Here is a 19,525-nt window from a genome sequence, read left to right as displayed (position 1 = left end):
ATGAGGTAGACAGACTTTCCCATAGACAATAGCTGTTTCCTAGATAAAGCATCTAGTGATCTAGTGTGTTCAAGGTTATGCAAAGTAGGTTTACAGTTGTGAGTACATGAAACAGAGTTTAATCCTGTATTGTTATTTATTAATTCTTGTATTATTTTCCATACAAACAATTGTAAAGTTACTTTTGCCCCGCCCTGTATTTTTGCAGCCATATGAGGTCAAGATTCTTGTCACATTGGCTTACCCACCTCTGCCATTGTCCATATCTTGTTAGTCGTCTAATAAATGCTGATACTCTCTCGGATGTCTCTCGCTTTCTGACTTCCAGGTGCTGGTCTCACCACATTCAGGTTCTTTTCTAGTTATGAGAACGCTAGATTCTCTTCCTAGAACAAGAGTTCCAATGGCTTCTGTTGGGCAAATAAGTTTGTATCGAGTGTTTTTATGTTTGCTAGCGTGTATTGGGGCAGCGCCATGTGTGTACAGTCTGTGGAAGGATGCTGCTTGCCCTCAGGGTGGCAGATTGCAAATTGCTGACTGCCTGCTGCCTGGGGAGGGGCGAGTGTTTGCTGTTGTTGGCTAGAGAAAGGGTATTTCCACCCAGACTGTTTTGCTGGAGCGTGCTGAGGCTGATGGTGGCCCGTGAGTCCAGAGAATGAGTCCGGGTTGTGGAATTGGAGACCCGAGTCAAGTCGGGCTTAGGAGTCCTAATTTCCACCGGCCTGTTTGGCTGGGGAGTGCTGAGACTGATGGGGGTCCTGAGATGGGAGAAAGGGAAGCAGTCTTCCCTGCCTGTTTGTTTATCTGCCATTAGGACACTCTGGTAAATGGAATGGCTCACCATTTTCAGGCTCCACAGTTCCTTTACCGTCTGCTCAAATGCAATGTGAACCTGCGTGGCCACGACGGTGGCAGCCACTGGCCTTACAACTTCCCTTAGTTTCTCCACTGCAGAGGTAGGTTTGCACAGAACTGAGAAGGATCACATCATGTTCATGTGGTCATATGCTGTTGTAAAACCAACAAAAGTGTGCTATGTAACCCAAATTAGTTAAGATTGCCATGTCTTGCTGTTTTGATTTTGGATCTGTGTAACAGTAATTTTAGTTGAGAATATATTTTTTAAAAGTTTAGTGGTATATATTCCTTTTGGTTTGCAATCATGTTATGCTATTTTGTGATGTTTTTGGAATCTATCAGTTTTTAAAAATTTGTAATATGTTGTGACTTACTTTGTCATTTGAAATAAACACTCATTTTTGTACCTAATTTTGGGTGAAAATTTTTATGGAAACACTCAATTATGTAAGTTTCCATTTTTAAAAATAGATCTACCTCTGCTTATATTTAAAAACAAAAATACAGTTAATTTGGAATTTAATGCTCTCTGTTCTGGGCTGCTCATGTTTTCCCCAAAGTTTCCCAACCCCCAAACATTGTCAGCATAGAACTTCAACTCTTGTTTACTCCTTTTCTTCTGAATGTGTCATACATACTCAGACACGCAAGTTCTGTGTGTTTCTAAATTCTATTTATCCTTTTGAACGCTAGCTACATTACACATCAAGGTAAAGATAACAATCTCACAGTTATTTATTATTTTCATATGCTAGAAACCATCCATACATTACACTAGGGAACAAAGTTTTTGCTGCATCCACAAAAACACTTGTTCTTACCTAATTCAAGTGTGCTGATCTTAAATCTGACATTAGTTTTTCTCTGTAAGCTACAGCTTTTTTGCAATTCAAGATTTTAGGTTTTCATTTTATTGTAAAAATTTCAACATTTAGTTTTACATAGTGAAGTAGAATGTCTTCTGGGGCATCAGCTTTGTGAAAATAAAATAATTTATATAATGCAGTAAATACACTAATACAATAAAAGATATGATTGCATCAGAATTTGTCTACAATTTCAAAATAGAACATATTAAAACACTTATTTTAATCATAAAATTTGCACAAAACACTTAAATTCTATTCAGGCAAAATTTTGATTTGTAGCTCTTGTGTTTGTGTACTTGTTGATGGCAATCTCATTTGATGCTCCAGCAGTAGTCTGCTCATCACTAACAGCTCTAAGATTTTCAGGAAACTTATCAAGGTGACTGTTCAGGAAGTGAATCTTAATGCTCATGTTACATCCAATGTCGCAGAAAGCCAACAGTATCCTTTGAAACAGAAGTTCATAGTTCTCTGCTTTTTTATTGCCAAGGAAGTTTTTTGTAACTGCCACAAAAGATTTCATGCTGTTTTCTCCTCCTCATTCATCTTCCTGGAAAATTCTTCATCATGTATGAGGGTTCGAATTTGAGGTCCATCGAATACACCTGCTTTTATCTTCTCAAAAGACAAGGCAGGAAAAGCAGAAAGAATATGTTGAAAGCATTCACTTTCTCTATTCAAAGCATGCACAAACTGCTTCATTAAGCCAAGTTTAATGTGAAGTGGGGGGAAAATGATCCTGTCTCGATTAACTACAGGTTCATTCACAATATTTTGCATCCCTACTTCCAGAACTTCACGTTTTGCCCACTCCTTCTGTGTCCAATGTTTCTCCCAAGCTCGGCTGTCCCACAAACACAAAAAGCAAGGATACTTCATGAAACCTCTCTGTTGTCCTAGCAAGAAATTTACCATTTTAAGATCCAAACAAATGATCCAGTTGTGCTCCTCATACTTCAGAAAGTTGAGGATAATTTTTATGTCATTCTTACTAAGTCATTCAATTCAGGTTGGCTAAACTGCTGAGGGGTTAATGACTGCTTGGCATCAGAAGAAGTCCCTTCAGATTCTACAACCATTTCCTCATGCATCTTATCAAAATACACTTGATCACCATGTTCACTTTCTTTGTCCTTAGAAGAAATAAAACCATTGAAAACTGGAGCCGGGAGTGTCTCAGAGTGTGGGATAGGTCGTATTGCTAAAGGAATATTAGGATATGCAATCATATGCCGTTTTTTCTTGCCGACGCCTTTTGTATGGATTAGACAGAAATAACAGTCACTGCTGTGGTTCTCAGGTTCATGCCAAACCATGGGAATACCAAAAGGCATTCCTTTGCATTTTCCTTTTGTTCAGTCATGAAGCATTTCCCCACAATTATGACACACAATATGAGGAGCCCAATTCTTGTGTTGATCGCCAAGGGGAACTTGAAAATAGGCAATATATGCACGTGTCACAAATGGTGGAACATTGTGCCTTTGACGTTGAAGTGTGTAACAGCCATATATATAACTGAAGGAGTCAGGACTATTCTTACATTTACGCCTACTCGAAGAAGCCATGATTCAATCTTAAAACAAAATAAGAGGGTGCTTTTATCAGATAATAATTTTTTACATTTAAAAACAACTACAATTATGTAAAAGTGATGTTTGTAAAACATTAATTGCCTTGTGCTTATGTTCAATCCAAGAGTCGTTGCCCTTTAACTCCAATTTAAAAACCAATGCATGCCATTAACTATAACAAAATGAATTAAAATTGCATAAAAACTAGAGCATGCACTAAAAAATGGATTTTAGATTTGGAATCAATGATGCAGAAATATATAGAAACAGTTCTAAAACCTCATGCAACAGAAAATGAAAAAAGTTGTTCCCCAGTGTTTTTAGTTCTTCCATCCGGCAAGGGAAAAGGCATCATTATCTCATTCTGAGGATGAGGAACCCGAGGCTCAGTGAGGTTATTCTGCCCATTGTCACAGGGTGAAGACATCAGGAGCCAGGGTTTGTTCTCGCCTGGGAGCAGCGCCATTTATAAATAACTCCCCCATGTCAGTCCAGAGACATTTCTGAACCCAAAAGTATTGATAGTATCCACTTTGTAAACAGCTATTTGTGCTAATGGTTAACTATTTTGTAGATAAATTCCTTACTTTCTCCTTCTTCCTCCACCTCAACTACAGTATATTAACCTAAAAATCTGGGATGAAAGCTTATCCTTCCTTCGTATTTTCTGTAGGGCCCAATTTAGTACATAGAGGTATAAAAAAACTAATCAGGAGATGACGTCAGAGTAATGGCGGGGTAGGAAGCGATACCGATAAATCTCCCCCAAAACTCAACAAGATCTTCAACCAGAAAAGAAAAACCTATACTTGGAGCTTCCAGATGCTTCGCAATACACCCAAAGGTATGATTGAGTGAAAAATTGGCTAAATATATAACCAAACCCCGAAGGAAATAGGGAGTAAGAAATGCTCCGCCTTCCTCACTAACCTAAACAGGGCGGCTTTCTCTGGTAACTGTGAATATAGAAACTGAGGCGGGCAAAGGGGGTGAATAGATCCAGGCCGCCACGGCACAAACGGCTGAAACAGGCTGTGGCACAAAGATCCAAGCCGAGGAAAATCTGATCCTGTGGCAACCCGGGCAATACAAGCTAACACTCACGCCAAACCCAAACAAAGAAAGACAAGCGGAGCGGCCATTTTACCCGTTCTCCTGGTTGGTGCGCAGTTAGTGAGCGAGAATTTCTTCCTAGGCCCCGAGAGTGGGTGCCCGTGTTGCCCCATGGAGAAGCAGGGTCAGAGGCCTTTCTGTGGGCCGAGGGCAGAGTCTCTGGGCAGCCCCAGGGCCCTGGGAAAGCCACGCACGGGAGGGAGTAAGACCTAATTCCAACGGTGGAGATTTTCCGTGCTGGAGAGTATTTCACTCAAAGGGAAACGCGGCCGGCCTCATATCCTGATTTGCGCGCGCAGATAGGAAGTGAGCAATTCCTGCGAGTGCCTCGGCAGTGCGCGCCCGTGTTATCGCACAGAGGGGCAGAGTCAGGGGCCTTTGTGTGAGCCAAAGCAGAATCTCGAGCCGCCCTAGCGCCTTGCAAAAGCCGCGCATAGGGACGGAGCGAGACTCAATTCCAATGCTGCAACTTTTCCCTGAGGTTGGGGGTTTCACTCAGAGCGTGAGACGGCTGGCCGGATATCCTGGTCGCAGACAGTGAGTGAGAGTATCCTCCAAGCGCCCCAGAAGTGGGCGCCCGCCTGTGTTACCGGACAGAGTGGCAGAGCCAGAGGTCTTTGAGTGGGCGGAAAGCCCGCCTGATTATGCTAGCAGCTCTGACTGACTGAGCCTTACCCAGAGCCCTGTGCTGAGTGGGAATAGAGTGGGGAGTTGCCAGCTCTTTGAGCCTCTTACTATCCAGGCAGAGGCAGCAGCAACCCCATAGCTGGATTATCAGGCTACTAATTGAGGAAGGAAAGACTAGGAGAAAGGCTCCAGGAACACGGACTCTCTCACTGGCGGAGCCTATAAATGCTAATGAGCTTCAACTGCCAATGAGACTAAAGCACAATACATGACATTGCCATAGAGACTTATCAACTACAAACCTCTACCTGAGCGTGCCAAAGGGGCAGAACCCGGGGTACAGAGTCACCGACCAGGAAGAGGGAGAGAAAAGAAAAAGCAAGAAGATAACCTCTCAAAATCAAGAATAATATGCAGACTTTATAACCTATTCCATTTTATTATATTTGTTCGTTTGTTTCTCTTATCTTCATTCTTGATACTTTTTTTTCCTCCTCCAATTTGGCCAATTAACTCTCTACCGGTCTTACTCTCTCCTCTCCTTGAACTACATTACCCATAAGTGTTACATCTCCCATTATCTTTTTTCTCCTCTTCCTTTCTCTCTATGAGGGTTGCACTCCAAAACCCTTAACTCACTCTCTCTCCTCTCTTTTTTCTTCTTTTAGTGGTTCCCTCTTTTTTTCTCTCTCTCTCTTTCTTTTCTCCCTCTATATTAATTTCGTCCTTTCTCCTTTATATCTCCTCTCATTCAAACCTCAATAACAAACAAATTATCTTATCTGGGACTCAAAACTATGTTTGTGGCATTTTGGGGGGTTTTTACTTCACCTTTTTAACTCACTAGCAGTGCTCCCATCCCTGGCTCTCCATATTATCTAGTTCTTGTTCCACTAAATACAATAGTAATTTTTTAATTTGTCCCCCCAATTTTCCGTTTTCCTCTTATTCCTCTCATCATAACTCTTAGACAACCAACACCTAAAAGCAAATCATTTTATTCTTGACCCAAATTTTTTCCTTATTTGCTTTTTGTGGGTCCATATGCTTTTTTTTTTCTTTTTTCTTTTTTTTTTCTTTTCTTTTCTTTTTTTTTTCTTTTTTGCCCCTTCATTACGTTTCCCCAATTCAGGCCCTCCATCACAGGCATTGTTTGTTATAATTCACAGTCCACCACAAGATTTTCTCAAGAAAGAGGGGAGAGGAGAGGAGAGGAAAAAAGGAGGGGGGAAATAATTTCCTTTTTTTTTAATTTTTATTTTATTTTATTTTTCTTTATTTCATTATTAATTTTTTTTTAAAAAAAAACAACTCTTTTCGATTTTTTTATTTTTATTTTTTTAAACTTTTTATTCTTTCTTAAATCTCATTAATACTATCAACAAAACCACCCTCAGATGCCATTAAGGAAGAGAAAATCGAATATCATGGATACAAAAGAAAGAGGTAACACAGCTAGATGAGGAAAAATCTATGGAGAAAAAAATTAATATATTGGAAACCTTGGAGCTAAATGACAGAGAATTCAAGATAGAAATCCTAAAAATCCTCCGAGATATACAAGAAAACACAGAAAGGCAATTTAGGGAGCTCAGAAAACAACTCAATGAACACAAAGAATATATGTCCAAAGAAATTGAAACTATAAAAACAAATCAAACAGAGATGAAAAACTCAATTCACGAGCTGAAAAACGAAGTAACAAGCTTAGCTAATAGAACAGGTCAGATAGAAGAGAGGATTAGTGAAATAGAAGACAAGCAACTTGAGGCACAACAGAGAGAAGAAGAAAGAGACTCAAAAATTTAAAAAAATGAGATAGCCCTATAAGAATTATCTGACTCCATTAAAAAGAATAACATAAGAATAATAGGTATATCAGAGGGAGAAGAGAGAGAAAATGAAATGGAGAACATACTCAAACAAATAATAGATAAGAACTTCCCAAGCCTGTGGAAAGAACTAAAGCCTCAAGTTCAAGAAGCAAACAGAACTCCAAGTTTTCTTAACCCCAACAAACCTACTCCAAGGCATATCATAATGAAATTGACACAAACCAACAGCAAAGAAAAAATTCTCAAGGCAGCCAGAAAAAAGAAGAATACAACATATAAAGGAAGGGCCATTAGATTATCATCAGATTTCTCAGCAGAAACTCTACAAGCTAGAAGAGAGTGGACCCCAATATTTAAAGTCCTGAAAGAGAGGAACTTTCAGCCATGAATACTATACCCATCAAAGCTATCCTTCAAATACGAAGGAGAAATAAAAACATCCACAGATACAGAAAAGATGAGGGAATTTATCATCAGAAAACCCCCACTCCAGGAATTACTAAAGGGGGTTCTCCAATCAGATACAAAGAACAAAAAAAAAACAGAGCCACAAGTAAAAGCTCCAAGAAGAACACAATAAAACCAAATTTAAACTGTGACAACAACAAAAAGAAAGAGGGGGAGAAGATGGAGATTAACAGTAGCAAAGGACGATGGAGTGCAAAAGTACTCACAAAATAGTTCGCTACAATGAACAGGGTAGGGACCCTTTTCATTACTCAAAGGTAACCACCATTGAAAAAACCACCACAGAAGCACATGAGATAAAAAAGATAGCAACAGAGGAAAGATGTATGGAATACAACCAAATAAAAACAAAAGATAGAAAAACAAAAGAGAAGGATCAAACAAGACACAAAACTAACAGAAAGCAAGATATAAAATGGCAATAGGGAACTCACAAGTATCAATAATTACACTAAATGTAAACGGATTAAACTCACCAATAAAAAGGCACAGAGTAGCAGAATGGATTAAAAAAGAAAATCCAACTGTATGCTGCCTACAGGAAACTCATCTAAGTAACAAGGATAAAAACAAATTCAAAGTGAAGGGCTGGAAAACAATACTCCAAGCAAATAACGTCCAAAAAAAAGCAGGTGTAGCAATACTCATATCAGATAATGCTGACGACAAGACAGGAAAAGTACTCAGAGACAAAAATGGCCATTTCATAATGGCTAAGGGGACACTGAATCAAGAAGACATAACAATTCTTAATATATATGCACCAAACCAAGGAGCACCAAAATATATAAGACAGCTACTTATTGATCTTAAAACAAAAACTGACAAAAATACAATCATATTTGGAGACCTCAATACACCGCTGACGGTTCTAGATCGGTCATCCAAACAGAGAATCAACAAAGACATAGTGGCCTTAAACAAAACACTAGAGCACCTGGATATGATAGACATCTACAGGACATTTCATCCCAAAGTGACTGAGTATACATTTTTCTCCAGTGTATATGGATCATTCTCAAGAATTGACCATATGTTGGGCCACAAAAACAACATCAGCAAATTCAGAAAAATTGAAGTTGTATCAAGCATATTTTCTGATCATAAAGCCTTGAAACTAGAATTCAACTGCAAAAAAGAGGAAAAAAATTCCACAAAAATGTGGAAACTAAACAACATACTTTTACAAAATGAATGGGTCAAAGAAGAAATAAGTGCAGATATCAAAAGATATATACAGACTAATGAAAATGACAATACGACATATCAGAATCTATGGGATGCAGCAAAAGCAGTGATAAGAGGGAAGTTCATATCGCTTCAGGCATATATGAACAAACAAGAGAGAGCCCAAGTGAACCACTTAACTTCCCACCTTAAGGAATTAGAAAAAGAAGAACAAAGACAACCCAAAACCAGCCGAAGAAAGGAGATAATAAAAATCAGAGCAGAAATAAATGAATTAGAGAACAGAAAAACTATAGAAAAAATTAATAGAACAAGGAGCTGGTTCTTTGAAAAGATCAACAAAATTGACAAACCCTTGGCAAGACTTACCAAGGAAAAAAGAGAAAGAACTCATCTAAACAAAATCCAAAATGAAAGAGGAGAAATCACCACGGACACCATAGATATACAAAGAATTATTGTAGAATACTATGAAAAACTTTATGCCACTAAATTCAACAACCTAGAAGAAATGGATAAATTCCTAGAACAATACAACCTTCCTAGACTGAGTCAAGAAGAAGCAGAAAGCCTAAACAGACCTATCAGTAGAGAAGAAATAGAAAAAACCATGAAAAACCTTCCCAAAAATAAAAGTCCAGGCCCTGACGGCTATACCAGCGAATTTTATCAAACATTCAAAGAAGACTTGGTTCCTATTCTACTCAAAGTCTTCCAAAAAATTGAAGAAGAAGCAATACTTCCAAACACATTTTATGAGGCCAACATAACCCTCATACCAAAACCAGGCAAGGATGGCACAAAAAAAGAAAACTACAGACCAATATCTCTAATGAATACAGATGCTAAAATACTAAACAAAATACTAGCAAATCGAATACAACAACATATTAAAAAAATAATACATCATGATCAAGTGTGATTCATCCCAGAATCTCAAGGATTGTTCAACATACATAAAACGGTTAACGTAATACACCATATCAACAAAACAAAGAACAAAAACCACATAATCTTATCAATAGACGCAGAAAAGGCTTTCGACAAAATACAACACAATTTTATGTTTAAGACTCTCAACAAAATGGGTATAGAAGGAAAATATCTCAACATGATAAAGGCCATATATGATAAACCATCAGCTAACATCATATTAAATGGCACTAAACTGAAGGCTTTCCCCCTTAAATCAGGAACAAGACAGGGTTGTCCACTCTCTCCACTCTTATTTAATGTGGTACTAGAGGTTCTCGCCACAGCAATCAGACAAGACAAAAAAATAAGAGGCATCCATATCGGAAAAGAAGAAGTAAAGGTATCACTTTTTGCAGATGATATGATCCTATACATCGAAAACCCCAAAGAATCCACAAAAAGACTACTAGAAACAATAAGCCAATACAGTAAGGTCGCAGGATACAAAATTAACATACAGAAGTCAATAGCCTTTCTATATGCCAACAATGAAACAACTGAGAAGGAACTCAAAAGAATAATCCCCTTCACGATTGCAACAAAAAAAAAATAAAATACTTAGGAATAAACATAACAAAGAATGTAAAGGACTTATATAATGAAAACTATAAACCATTGTTAAGGGAAATCGAAAAAGATATAATGAGATGGAAGAATATACCTTGTTCTTGGCTAGGATGAATAAATATAATCAAGATGGCTATATTACCCAAAGCAATATACAAATTTAATGCAATTCCCATCAAACTTCCAATGACATTTTTTAAAGAAATAGAGCAAAAAATCATCAGATTTATATGGAACTATAAAAAACCCCATATAGCCAAAGCAATCCTAAAGAAAAAGAATGAAGCTGGGGGCATTACAATACCTGACTTCAAACTCTATTATAGGGCCACAACAATCAAAACAGCATGGTATTGGCAGAAAAATAGACACTCAGACCAATGGAACAGAATAGAAAGTCCAGAAATAAAACCACATATATATAGTCAAATAATTTTTGATAAAGGGGCCAACAACACACAATGGAGAAAAGAAAGCCTCTTCAATAAATGGTGCTGGGAAAACTGGAAAGCCACATGCAAAAGAATGAAACTGGACTACAGTCTCTCCCCCTGTACAAAAATTAACTCAAAATGGATCAAAGATCTAAACATAAGACCTGAAACAATTAAGTACATAGAAGAAGACATAGGTACTCAATTCATGGACCTGGGTTTTAAAGAGCATTTTATGAATTTGACTCCAATGGCAAGAGAAGTGAAGGCAAAAATTAATGAATGGGACTACATCAGACTAAGAAGTTTTTGCTCAGCAAGAGAAACTGATAACAAAATAAACAGAAAGCCAACTAAATGGGAAATGATATTTTCAAACAACAGCTCAGATAAGGGCTTAATATCCAAAATATACAAAGAACTCATAAAACTCAACAACAAACAAACAAACAATCCAATAAAAAAATGGGAAGAGGATATGAATAGACACTTCTTCCAGGAAGAAATACAAATGGCCAACAGATATATGAAAAGATGCTCATCTTCTTTAGCTATTAGAGAAATGCAAATCAAAACGGCAATGAGATACCACCTCACACCTGTTCGATTAGCTGTTATTAGCAAGTCAGGTAATAGCAAATGTTGGAGAGGCTGAGGAGAAAAAGGAACCCTCATACACTGTTGGTGGGAATGTAAAGTAGTACAACCATTATGGAAGAAAGTATGGTGGTTCCTCAAAAAACTGCAAATAGAACTACCTTATGACCCAGCAATCCCTCTACTGGGTATATATCCCCAAAACTCAGAAACATTGATACGTAAAGACACATGCAGCCCCATGTTTATTGCAGCATTGTTCACAGTGGCCAGGACATGGAAACAACCAAAAAGCCCATCAATAGATGACTGGATAAAGAAGATGTGGCACATATACACTATGGAATACTACTCAGCCATAAGAAATGATGACATCGGAACATTTACAGCAAAATGGTGTGATCTTGATAACATGATACGAAGCGAAATAAGTAAATCAGAAAAAAACAAGAACTGTATTATTCCATACGTAGGTGGGACATAATAGTGAAACTAAGAGACATTGATAAGAGTGTGGTGGTTACCAGGGGGAGGGGGGAATGGGAGAGGGATAGGGGGTGGGGAGGGGCACAAAGAAAACAAGATAGAAGGTGACAGAGGACAATCTGACTTTGGGTGGTGGGTATGCAACATAATTGAATGACAAGATAACCTGGACTTGTTATCTTTGAATATATGTATCCTGATTTATTGATGTCACCCCATTAAAAAAATAAAATTAAAAAAATAAAATAAATAAATCAAAATGAACTAATCAGAAAACTACAATAAAAGCAGCGAAAGGGAGAGCTCAATTCTAATTCATAGGAGTGTTGAAACTTTGAGAATAAGTGTCTACTGGCTTCCACATTTTAATACTGGAATAGAAGAGACAAGTTAAAAGATGGGTAGTAGAGATATCATTAAATGCACAATTTAAAGAAATATATTTAAAAATTATTATTCGTGGAGAAACAGAATTCACATGTCTTGACAGTTCACTGTAGGTGATTAAACTGAAAAAGAATTCATAGTTTTTAGAATATAGTGGGAAATTATGTAAGGATTTTCATTCTTCAACCTGAAAAATGAATATTTTTAAAACTCAATTAAAATATAATGATAATGAGGACTAACAATTACATTGCCTATCAGAAAGGGTATGATTCCAGTGTAGTTTTCATTTTCATCTCTCTTTTGGTACCTAATTGTGCATAGGTTGATTCATGAAATATTGGAAGTGAGAATTCTTATCTTTAAGTTTTTGTTTTCTTTATTTCTTTCTCCTACATCCTTTTCCTTCCCACACACCCACAGCATTAACACATTAAATTGGATATAATGAAGAATTTTCTGTTTCCATATACAAGTTATAGGTATCTGCCCCCACAGTGCATGCCAGGAAATTTCCCCTGCTATCTGGCCATTGGAGAGTCATTTAATCATAGCATCTCAGGTTTATAAGAAATATTAGATATGATATACTATAAAACATTTCATTACTACTAATCATAGCTGTTTAATGTGTTAAACATTATATTAATTATACTTCATTTCCTTTTCAAAAAACATTAAGAGGTAAATATTATCTTAATTTTAACAAAAGGAAAGCATAGGTTTAAATAGTTATATATAATTATTATTAACTTCTATTAATACATTTTCAATACTGCATGCCAGATATTGTTTTAAGAGTTTTACATATGTTTATTTGCTTAATCCTCACGTAATGCTAAGGATAGCATTTGTGAGGAAGGTACTATTGTTGTCCACCTTTCATAGATGAGACAGTTCAGGCCACGAGAATTTAATGACATGCCAAGGTCACACTGCTAGTAATTGGCATTGAACACCCGGCCATTGAGCTCCAGAAACTAACATTTCATCCAAAATAATGCATTTATTTAAGGAGAGTCTTTGAGAACTTTTTTTAATTTCAAAGTCTATTTTCTTAGTTACACTGTTTCAATCCCCCTTCCAATTACCTTACAAAAGGCTATTAAGCCTCAGCTGGAACCCCTGTTATTGCAGGGGGAAATGGTTGCTCCTGGAGAAAGTTCATTTTATTTCTGGACAGCTATGTTTTTAGAAAATTCTTCCTTATATTGAGCTAAATTTTAACTCCCCATTACCTGTGTAGAGTTATTGGGTTGGAGGAAAATGCCATCATGTATAAGGCTAGACAGAGAGGTAAAGGCCACAGTGTGAAGTACTTTAATGGTCACATCAGCCTCTAATATTGGTGTAAAGAATGAGCCTCTGCAGCCCTGGTCGGTTGGCTCAGTGGTAGAGTGTCAGCCTGGCATGCAGGAGTCCTGGGTTCGATTCCCGGCCAGGGCACACAGGAGAAGTGCCCATCTGCTTCTCCATCCTTCCCCCTCTCCTTCCTCTCTGTCTCTCTCTTCCTCTCCCGCAGCTGAGTCTCCATTGGAGCAAAGATGGCCCGGGCGCTGGGGATGGCTCTATGGCCTCTGCCTCAGGTGATAGAATGGCCCTGGTTGCAATAGAGCAACGCCCCAGATGGGCAGAGCATTGCCCCCTGGTGGGCATGCCGGGTGGACCCCAGTTGGGCGCATGTGGGAGTCTGACTGCCTCCCCGTTTCCAACTTCAGAAAAATACAAAAAAAAAAAAAAAAAAGAATGAGCCTCTGGCAAACTCTCTGCCTGCACCAGATGGTGAGTTTTCCAACTTCAGTGCAGAAATTTACATTTACCAATCCTGCATTTGACATTGTTGGTTTCTGCTCATCATTATTGTCTCCTGATTTCTGACTTTACGTGTATTAGCTACATCTTTTAGCTTTTCACATCACCAAGCTATGAGAAGCTCCCGAGAAAGATCTTACTGGATGGTGCCTAAAAATTAACATTGAGGTTGCCCTTCACCGCTACAGTGTTCTTGCCTAGCAGTATTATATCAGCTATTCTCTTCTCTTGTTCTCACCTCGCCCTATTCTGGGTGCTTCAGCAGCCAAACAACTACTGACTGATTAAGAAATAGTAAAAATCATAAAACTTGACCTGCTGCAGCCAAGGAAGATGTTTAGTGGTGTTACACAATAAATAAAATGTTATTTATGCTTTCACTTAATGGAGAATCAATTTTTAGCTATGATTTAATTGGAAAGTTCCTTCTTGCACACAGAAAGAAAAAAAATGCAATGAATCTTAAAATTCTACCACTGGCACTGCTTTAAGAACAACGTGGAATCAAGTGGGCAGACAGAGCAAATACACGAGGCCAAGACAGAATAAGGATTCTGACCCAAAACAGCAGATAGAGAAGCCATTATTTCCTAGTCTTGAATACCCCTAGAATGTAGGTTGGCTTTTTGCAGACTATGGTGGAGGAAAAGTCCCCTCTTAGGAACCCCTGGTAAAGATTTTATTACTTGGTCAGAGTAATGGCGGAGTAGGAAGCAATACCGATAAATCTCCCCCAAAACTCAACAAGATCTTCAACCAGAAACAGAAAAACCTATACTTGGAACCTCCAGATGCTTCGCAATACACCCAAAGGTATGGTCGAGTGAAAAATTGGCTAAATATATAACCAAACCCCGAAGGAAATAGGGAGTAAGAAATGCTCCGCCTTCCTCACTAACCTAAACAGGGCGGCTTTCTCTGGTAACTGTGAATATAGAAACTGAGGCGGGCAAAGGGGGTGAATACATCCAGGCTGCGGCACAAAGGGCCGAACCAGGCTGTGGCACGGAGATCCTAGCCGAGGAAAAACTGATCCTGTGGCAAGCCGGGCAATACAAGCTAACACTCGCGCCAAACCCAAACAAAGAAAGACAAGCGGGGCAGCCATTTTACCCGTTCTCCTGGTTGGTGCGCAGTTGGTGGGTGAGAGATTTCTTCCTAAGCCCCGGAAGTGGGTGTCTGTGTTACCCCACAGAGAGGCAGAGTCAGAGGCCTTTCTGTGGGCCGAAAGCAGAATCTCTGGGCAGCCCCAGCGCCCTGGGAAAGCCGCGCATGGGAGGGAGCAAGAACTAATTCCAACGGTGGAAATTTTCCGTGCTGGTGAGGGTTTCACTCAGAGGGAAACGCGGCCGGCCTCATATCCTGGTCTGCGCGCGCAGATAGGAAGTGAGCGATTCCTCCGAGTGCCTCGGCAGTGCGCACCCGTGTTATCGCACAGAGGGGCAGAGTCAGGGGCTTTTGTGTAAGCAAAAGCAGAATATCGGGCCGCCCCAGCGCCTTGCAAAAGCCGCTCACGGGGACGGAGCAAGAGCAAATTCCAACGCTGCAACTTTTCCATGCGGTTGGGGGTTTCACTCAGAGCGTGAGACTGCTGGCCGGATATCCTGGTCTGCGCACGCAGATAGTGAATGAGAGTTTCCTCCAAGTGCCCCGGAAGTGGGCGCCCGCCTGTGTTATCGGACAGAGTGGCAGAGCCAGAGGTCTTTGAGTGGGCGGAAAGCCCGCCTGATTATGCTAGCAGCTCTGACTGACTGAGCCTTACCCAGAGCCCTGTGCTGAGTGGGAATAGAGTGGGGAGTTGCCAGCTCTTTGAACCTCTTACTATCTAGGCAGAGGCAGCAGCAACCCCATAGCTGGATTATCAGGCTACTAATTGAGGAAGGAAAGACTAGGAGAAAGGCTCCAGGAACACGGACTCTCTCACTGGCAGAACCTATAAATGCTAATGAGCCTCGACTCCCAACGAGACTAAAGCACAATACATGACATTGCCATAGAGACTTATCAACTGCAAACCTCTACCTGAGTGAGCCAAAGGGGCAGAACCTGGGGTACAGAGTCACCGACCAGGAAGAGGGAGAGAAAAGAAAAAGCAAGAAGATAACCTCATCAAGAATAATCTGCTGACTTTATAACCTATCCCATTTTATTATATTTGTTCGTTTGTTTCTCTTATCTTCATTCTTGATACTTTATTTCCTCCTCCAATTTGGCCGATTAATTCTCTCCTGGTCTTACTCTCTCCTCTCCTTGAACTACACTACCCATAAGTGTTACATCTCCCATTATCTTTTTTCTCCTCTTCCTTTCTCTCTATGAGGGTTGCACTCCAAAACCCTTAACTCTCTCTCTCTCCTCTCTTTTTTCTTCTTTTAGTGGTTCCCTCTTTTTTTTTCTCTCTCTCTTTCTTTTCTCCCTCTATATTAGTTTCTTCCTTTCTCCTTTACATCTCCTCTCATTCAAACCTCAATAACAAACAAATTATCTTATCTGGGACTCAAACCTATGTTTGTGGCATTTTGGGGGGTTTTTACTTCACCTTTTTAACTCACTAGCAGTGCTCCCATCCCTGGCTCTCCATTTTATCTAGTTCTTGTTCCACGAAATACAATAGTATTTTTTTAATTTGTCCCCCCATTTTTCTGTTTTCCTCTTATTCCCCTCATCATAACTCTTAGACAACCAACACCTAAAAATAAATCATTTTACTCTTGACCCAAACTTTTTCCTTATTGCTTTTTGTGGATCCATACCACCCCCCCTTTTTTTTCCCCTTTATTACTTTTCCCCAATTCAGGCCCTCCATGACAGGCATTGTTTGTTATAATTCACAGTTCACCACAAGATTTTCTCAAAAAAGAGGATAGAGGAGAGGAGAGGAAAAAAGGAAAAGGGGAATAATTTCCTTTTTTTAAAAATTATTATTTTATTTTATTTTTATTTCATTATTAATTTTTTTTAAAAAAAACAACTCTTTTTTATTTTTTATTTTTTTTAAATTTTATTCTTTATTAAATCTCATTAATACTATCAACAAAACCACCCTCAGATGCCATTAAGGAAGAGAAAATCGAATATCATGGATACAAAAGAAAGAAAGGTAACACAGCTAGATGAGGAAAAATCTATGGAGAAAAAAATTAATATATTGGAAACCTTGGAGCTAAATGACAGAGAATTCAAGATAGAAATCCTAAAAATCCTCTGCGATATACAAGAAAACATAGAGAGGAAATTTAGGGAGCTCAGAAAACAACTCAAAGAACACAAAGAATATATGTCCAAAGAAATTGAAACTATAAAAACAAATCAAACAGAGATGAAAAACTCAATTCACGAGCTGAAAAACGAAGTAACAAGCTTAGCTAATAGAACAGGTCAGATAGAAGAGAGGATTAGTGAAATAGAAGACAAGCAACTTGAGGCACAACAGAGAGAAGAAGAAAGAGACTCAAAAATTAAAAAAAAAAATGAGATAGCCCTACAAGAATTATCTGACTCCATCAAAAAGAATAACATAAGAATAATAGGTATATCAGAGGGAGAAGAGAGAGAAAATGGAATGGAGAACATACTCAAACAAATAATAGATGAGAACTTCCCGAGCCTGTGGAAAGAACTAAAGCCCAAATTCAAGAAGCAAACAGAACACCGAGTTTTCTTAACCCCAACAAACCTACTCCAAGGCATATCATAATGAAATTGACACAAACCAACAGCAAAGAAAAAATTCTCAAGGCAGCCAGGAAAAGAAGAATACAACATATAAAGGAAGGCCCATTAGATTATCATCAGATTTCTCAGCAGAAACTCTACAAGCTAGAAGAGAGTGGACCCCAATATTTAAAGTCCTGAAAGAGAGGAACTTTCAGCCACGAATACTATACCCATCAAAGCTATCCTTCAAATACGAAGGAGAAATAAAAACATTCACAGATACAGAAAAGATGAGGGAATTTATCATCAGAAAACCCCCACTCCAGGAATTACTAAAGGGGGTTCTCCAATCAGATACAAAGAACAAAAAAAAAAAACAGAGCCACAAGTAAAAGCTCCAAGAAGAACACAATAAAACCAAATTTAAACTGTGACAACAACAAAAAGAAAGAGGGGGAGAAAATGGAGATTAACAGTAGCAAAGGACGATGGAGTGCAAAAGTACTCACAAAATAGTTCGCTACAATGAACAGGGTAGGGACCCTTTTCATTACTCAAAGGTAACCACCATTGAAAAAACCACCACAGAAGCACATGAGATAAAAAAGATAGCAACAGAGGAAAGATGTATGGAATACAACTAAATAAAAACAAAAGATAGAAAAACAAAAGAGAAGGATCAAACAAGACACAAAACTAACAGAAAGCAAGATATAAAATGGCAATAGGGAACTCACAAGTATCAATAATTACACTAAATGTAAACGGATTAAACTCACCAATAAAAAGGCACAGAGTAGCAGAATAGATTAAAAAAGAAAATCCAACTGTATGCTGCCTACAGGAAACTCATCTAAGTAACAAGGATAAAAACAAATTCAAAGTGAAAGGCTGGAAAACAATACTCCAAGCAAATAACATCCAAAAAAAAAGCAGGCGTAGCAATACTCATATTGGATAATGCTGACAACAAGACAGGAAAAGTACTCAGAGACAAAAATGGCCATTTCATAATGGCTAAGGGGACACTGAATCAAGAAGACATAACAATTCTTAATATATATGCACCAAACCAAGGAGCACCAAAATATATAAGACAGCTACTTATTGATCTTAAAACAAAAACTGACAAAAATACAATCATACTTGGAGACCTCAATACACCGCTGACGGCTCTAGATCGGTCATCCAAACAGAGAATCAACAAAGACATAGTGGCCTTAAACAAAACACTAGAGCACCTGGATATGATAGACATCTACAGGACATTTCATCCCAAAGTGACTGAGTATACATTTTTCTCCAGTGTACATGGATCATTCTCAAGAATTGACCATATGTTGGGCCACAAAAACAACATCAGCAAATTCAGAAAAATTGAAGTTGTATCAAGCATATTTTCTGATCATAAAGTCTTGAAACTAGAATTCAACTGCAAAAAAGAGGAAAAAAATTCCACAAAAATGTGGAAACTAAACAACATACTTTTACAAAATGAATGGGTCAAAGAAGAAATAAGTGCAGATATCAAAAGATATATACAGACTAATGAAAATGACAATACGACATATCAGAATCTATGGGATGCAGCAAAAGCAGTGATAAGAGGGAAGTTCATATCACTTCAGGTATATATGAACAAACAAGAGAGAGCCCAAGTGAACCACTTAACTTCCCACCTTAAGGAACGAGAAAAAGAAGAACAAAGACAACCCAAAACCAGCCGAAGAAAGGAGATAATAAAAATCAGAGCAGAAATAAATGAATTAGAGAACAGAAAAACTATAGAAAAAATTAATAGAACAAGGAGCTGGTTCTTTGAAAAGATCAACAAAATTGACAAACCCTTGGTAAGACTTACCAAGGAAAAAAGAGAAAGAACTCATCTAAACAAAATCCAAAATGAAAGAGGAGAAATCACCACGGACACCATAGGTATACAAAGAATTATTGTAGAATACTATGAAAAACTTTATGCCACTAAATTCAACAACCTAGAAGAAATGGATAAATTCCTAGAACAATACAACCTTCCTAGACTGAGTCAAGAAGAAGCAGAAAGCCTAAACAGACCTATC

The sequence above is a fragment of the Saccopteryx bilineata genome, chromosome 5, assembly GCF_036850765.1.
Source record: "Saccopteryx bilineata isolate mSacBil1 chromosome 5, mSacBil1_pri_phased_curated, whole genome shotgun sequence".
NCBI classification, from domain to species: Eukaryota; Metazoa; Chordata; class Mammalia; order Chiroptera; family Emballonuridae; genus Saccopteryx; species Saccopteryx bilineata.
The sequence above is the reverse complement of the archived record's forward strand: the minus strand, read 5'-3'. Positions refer to the sequence as shown.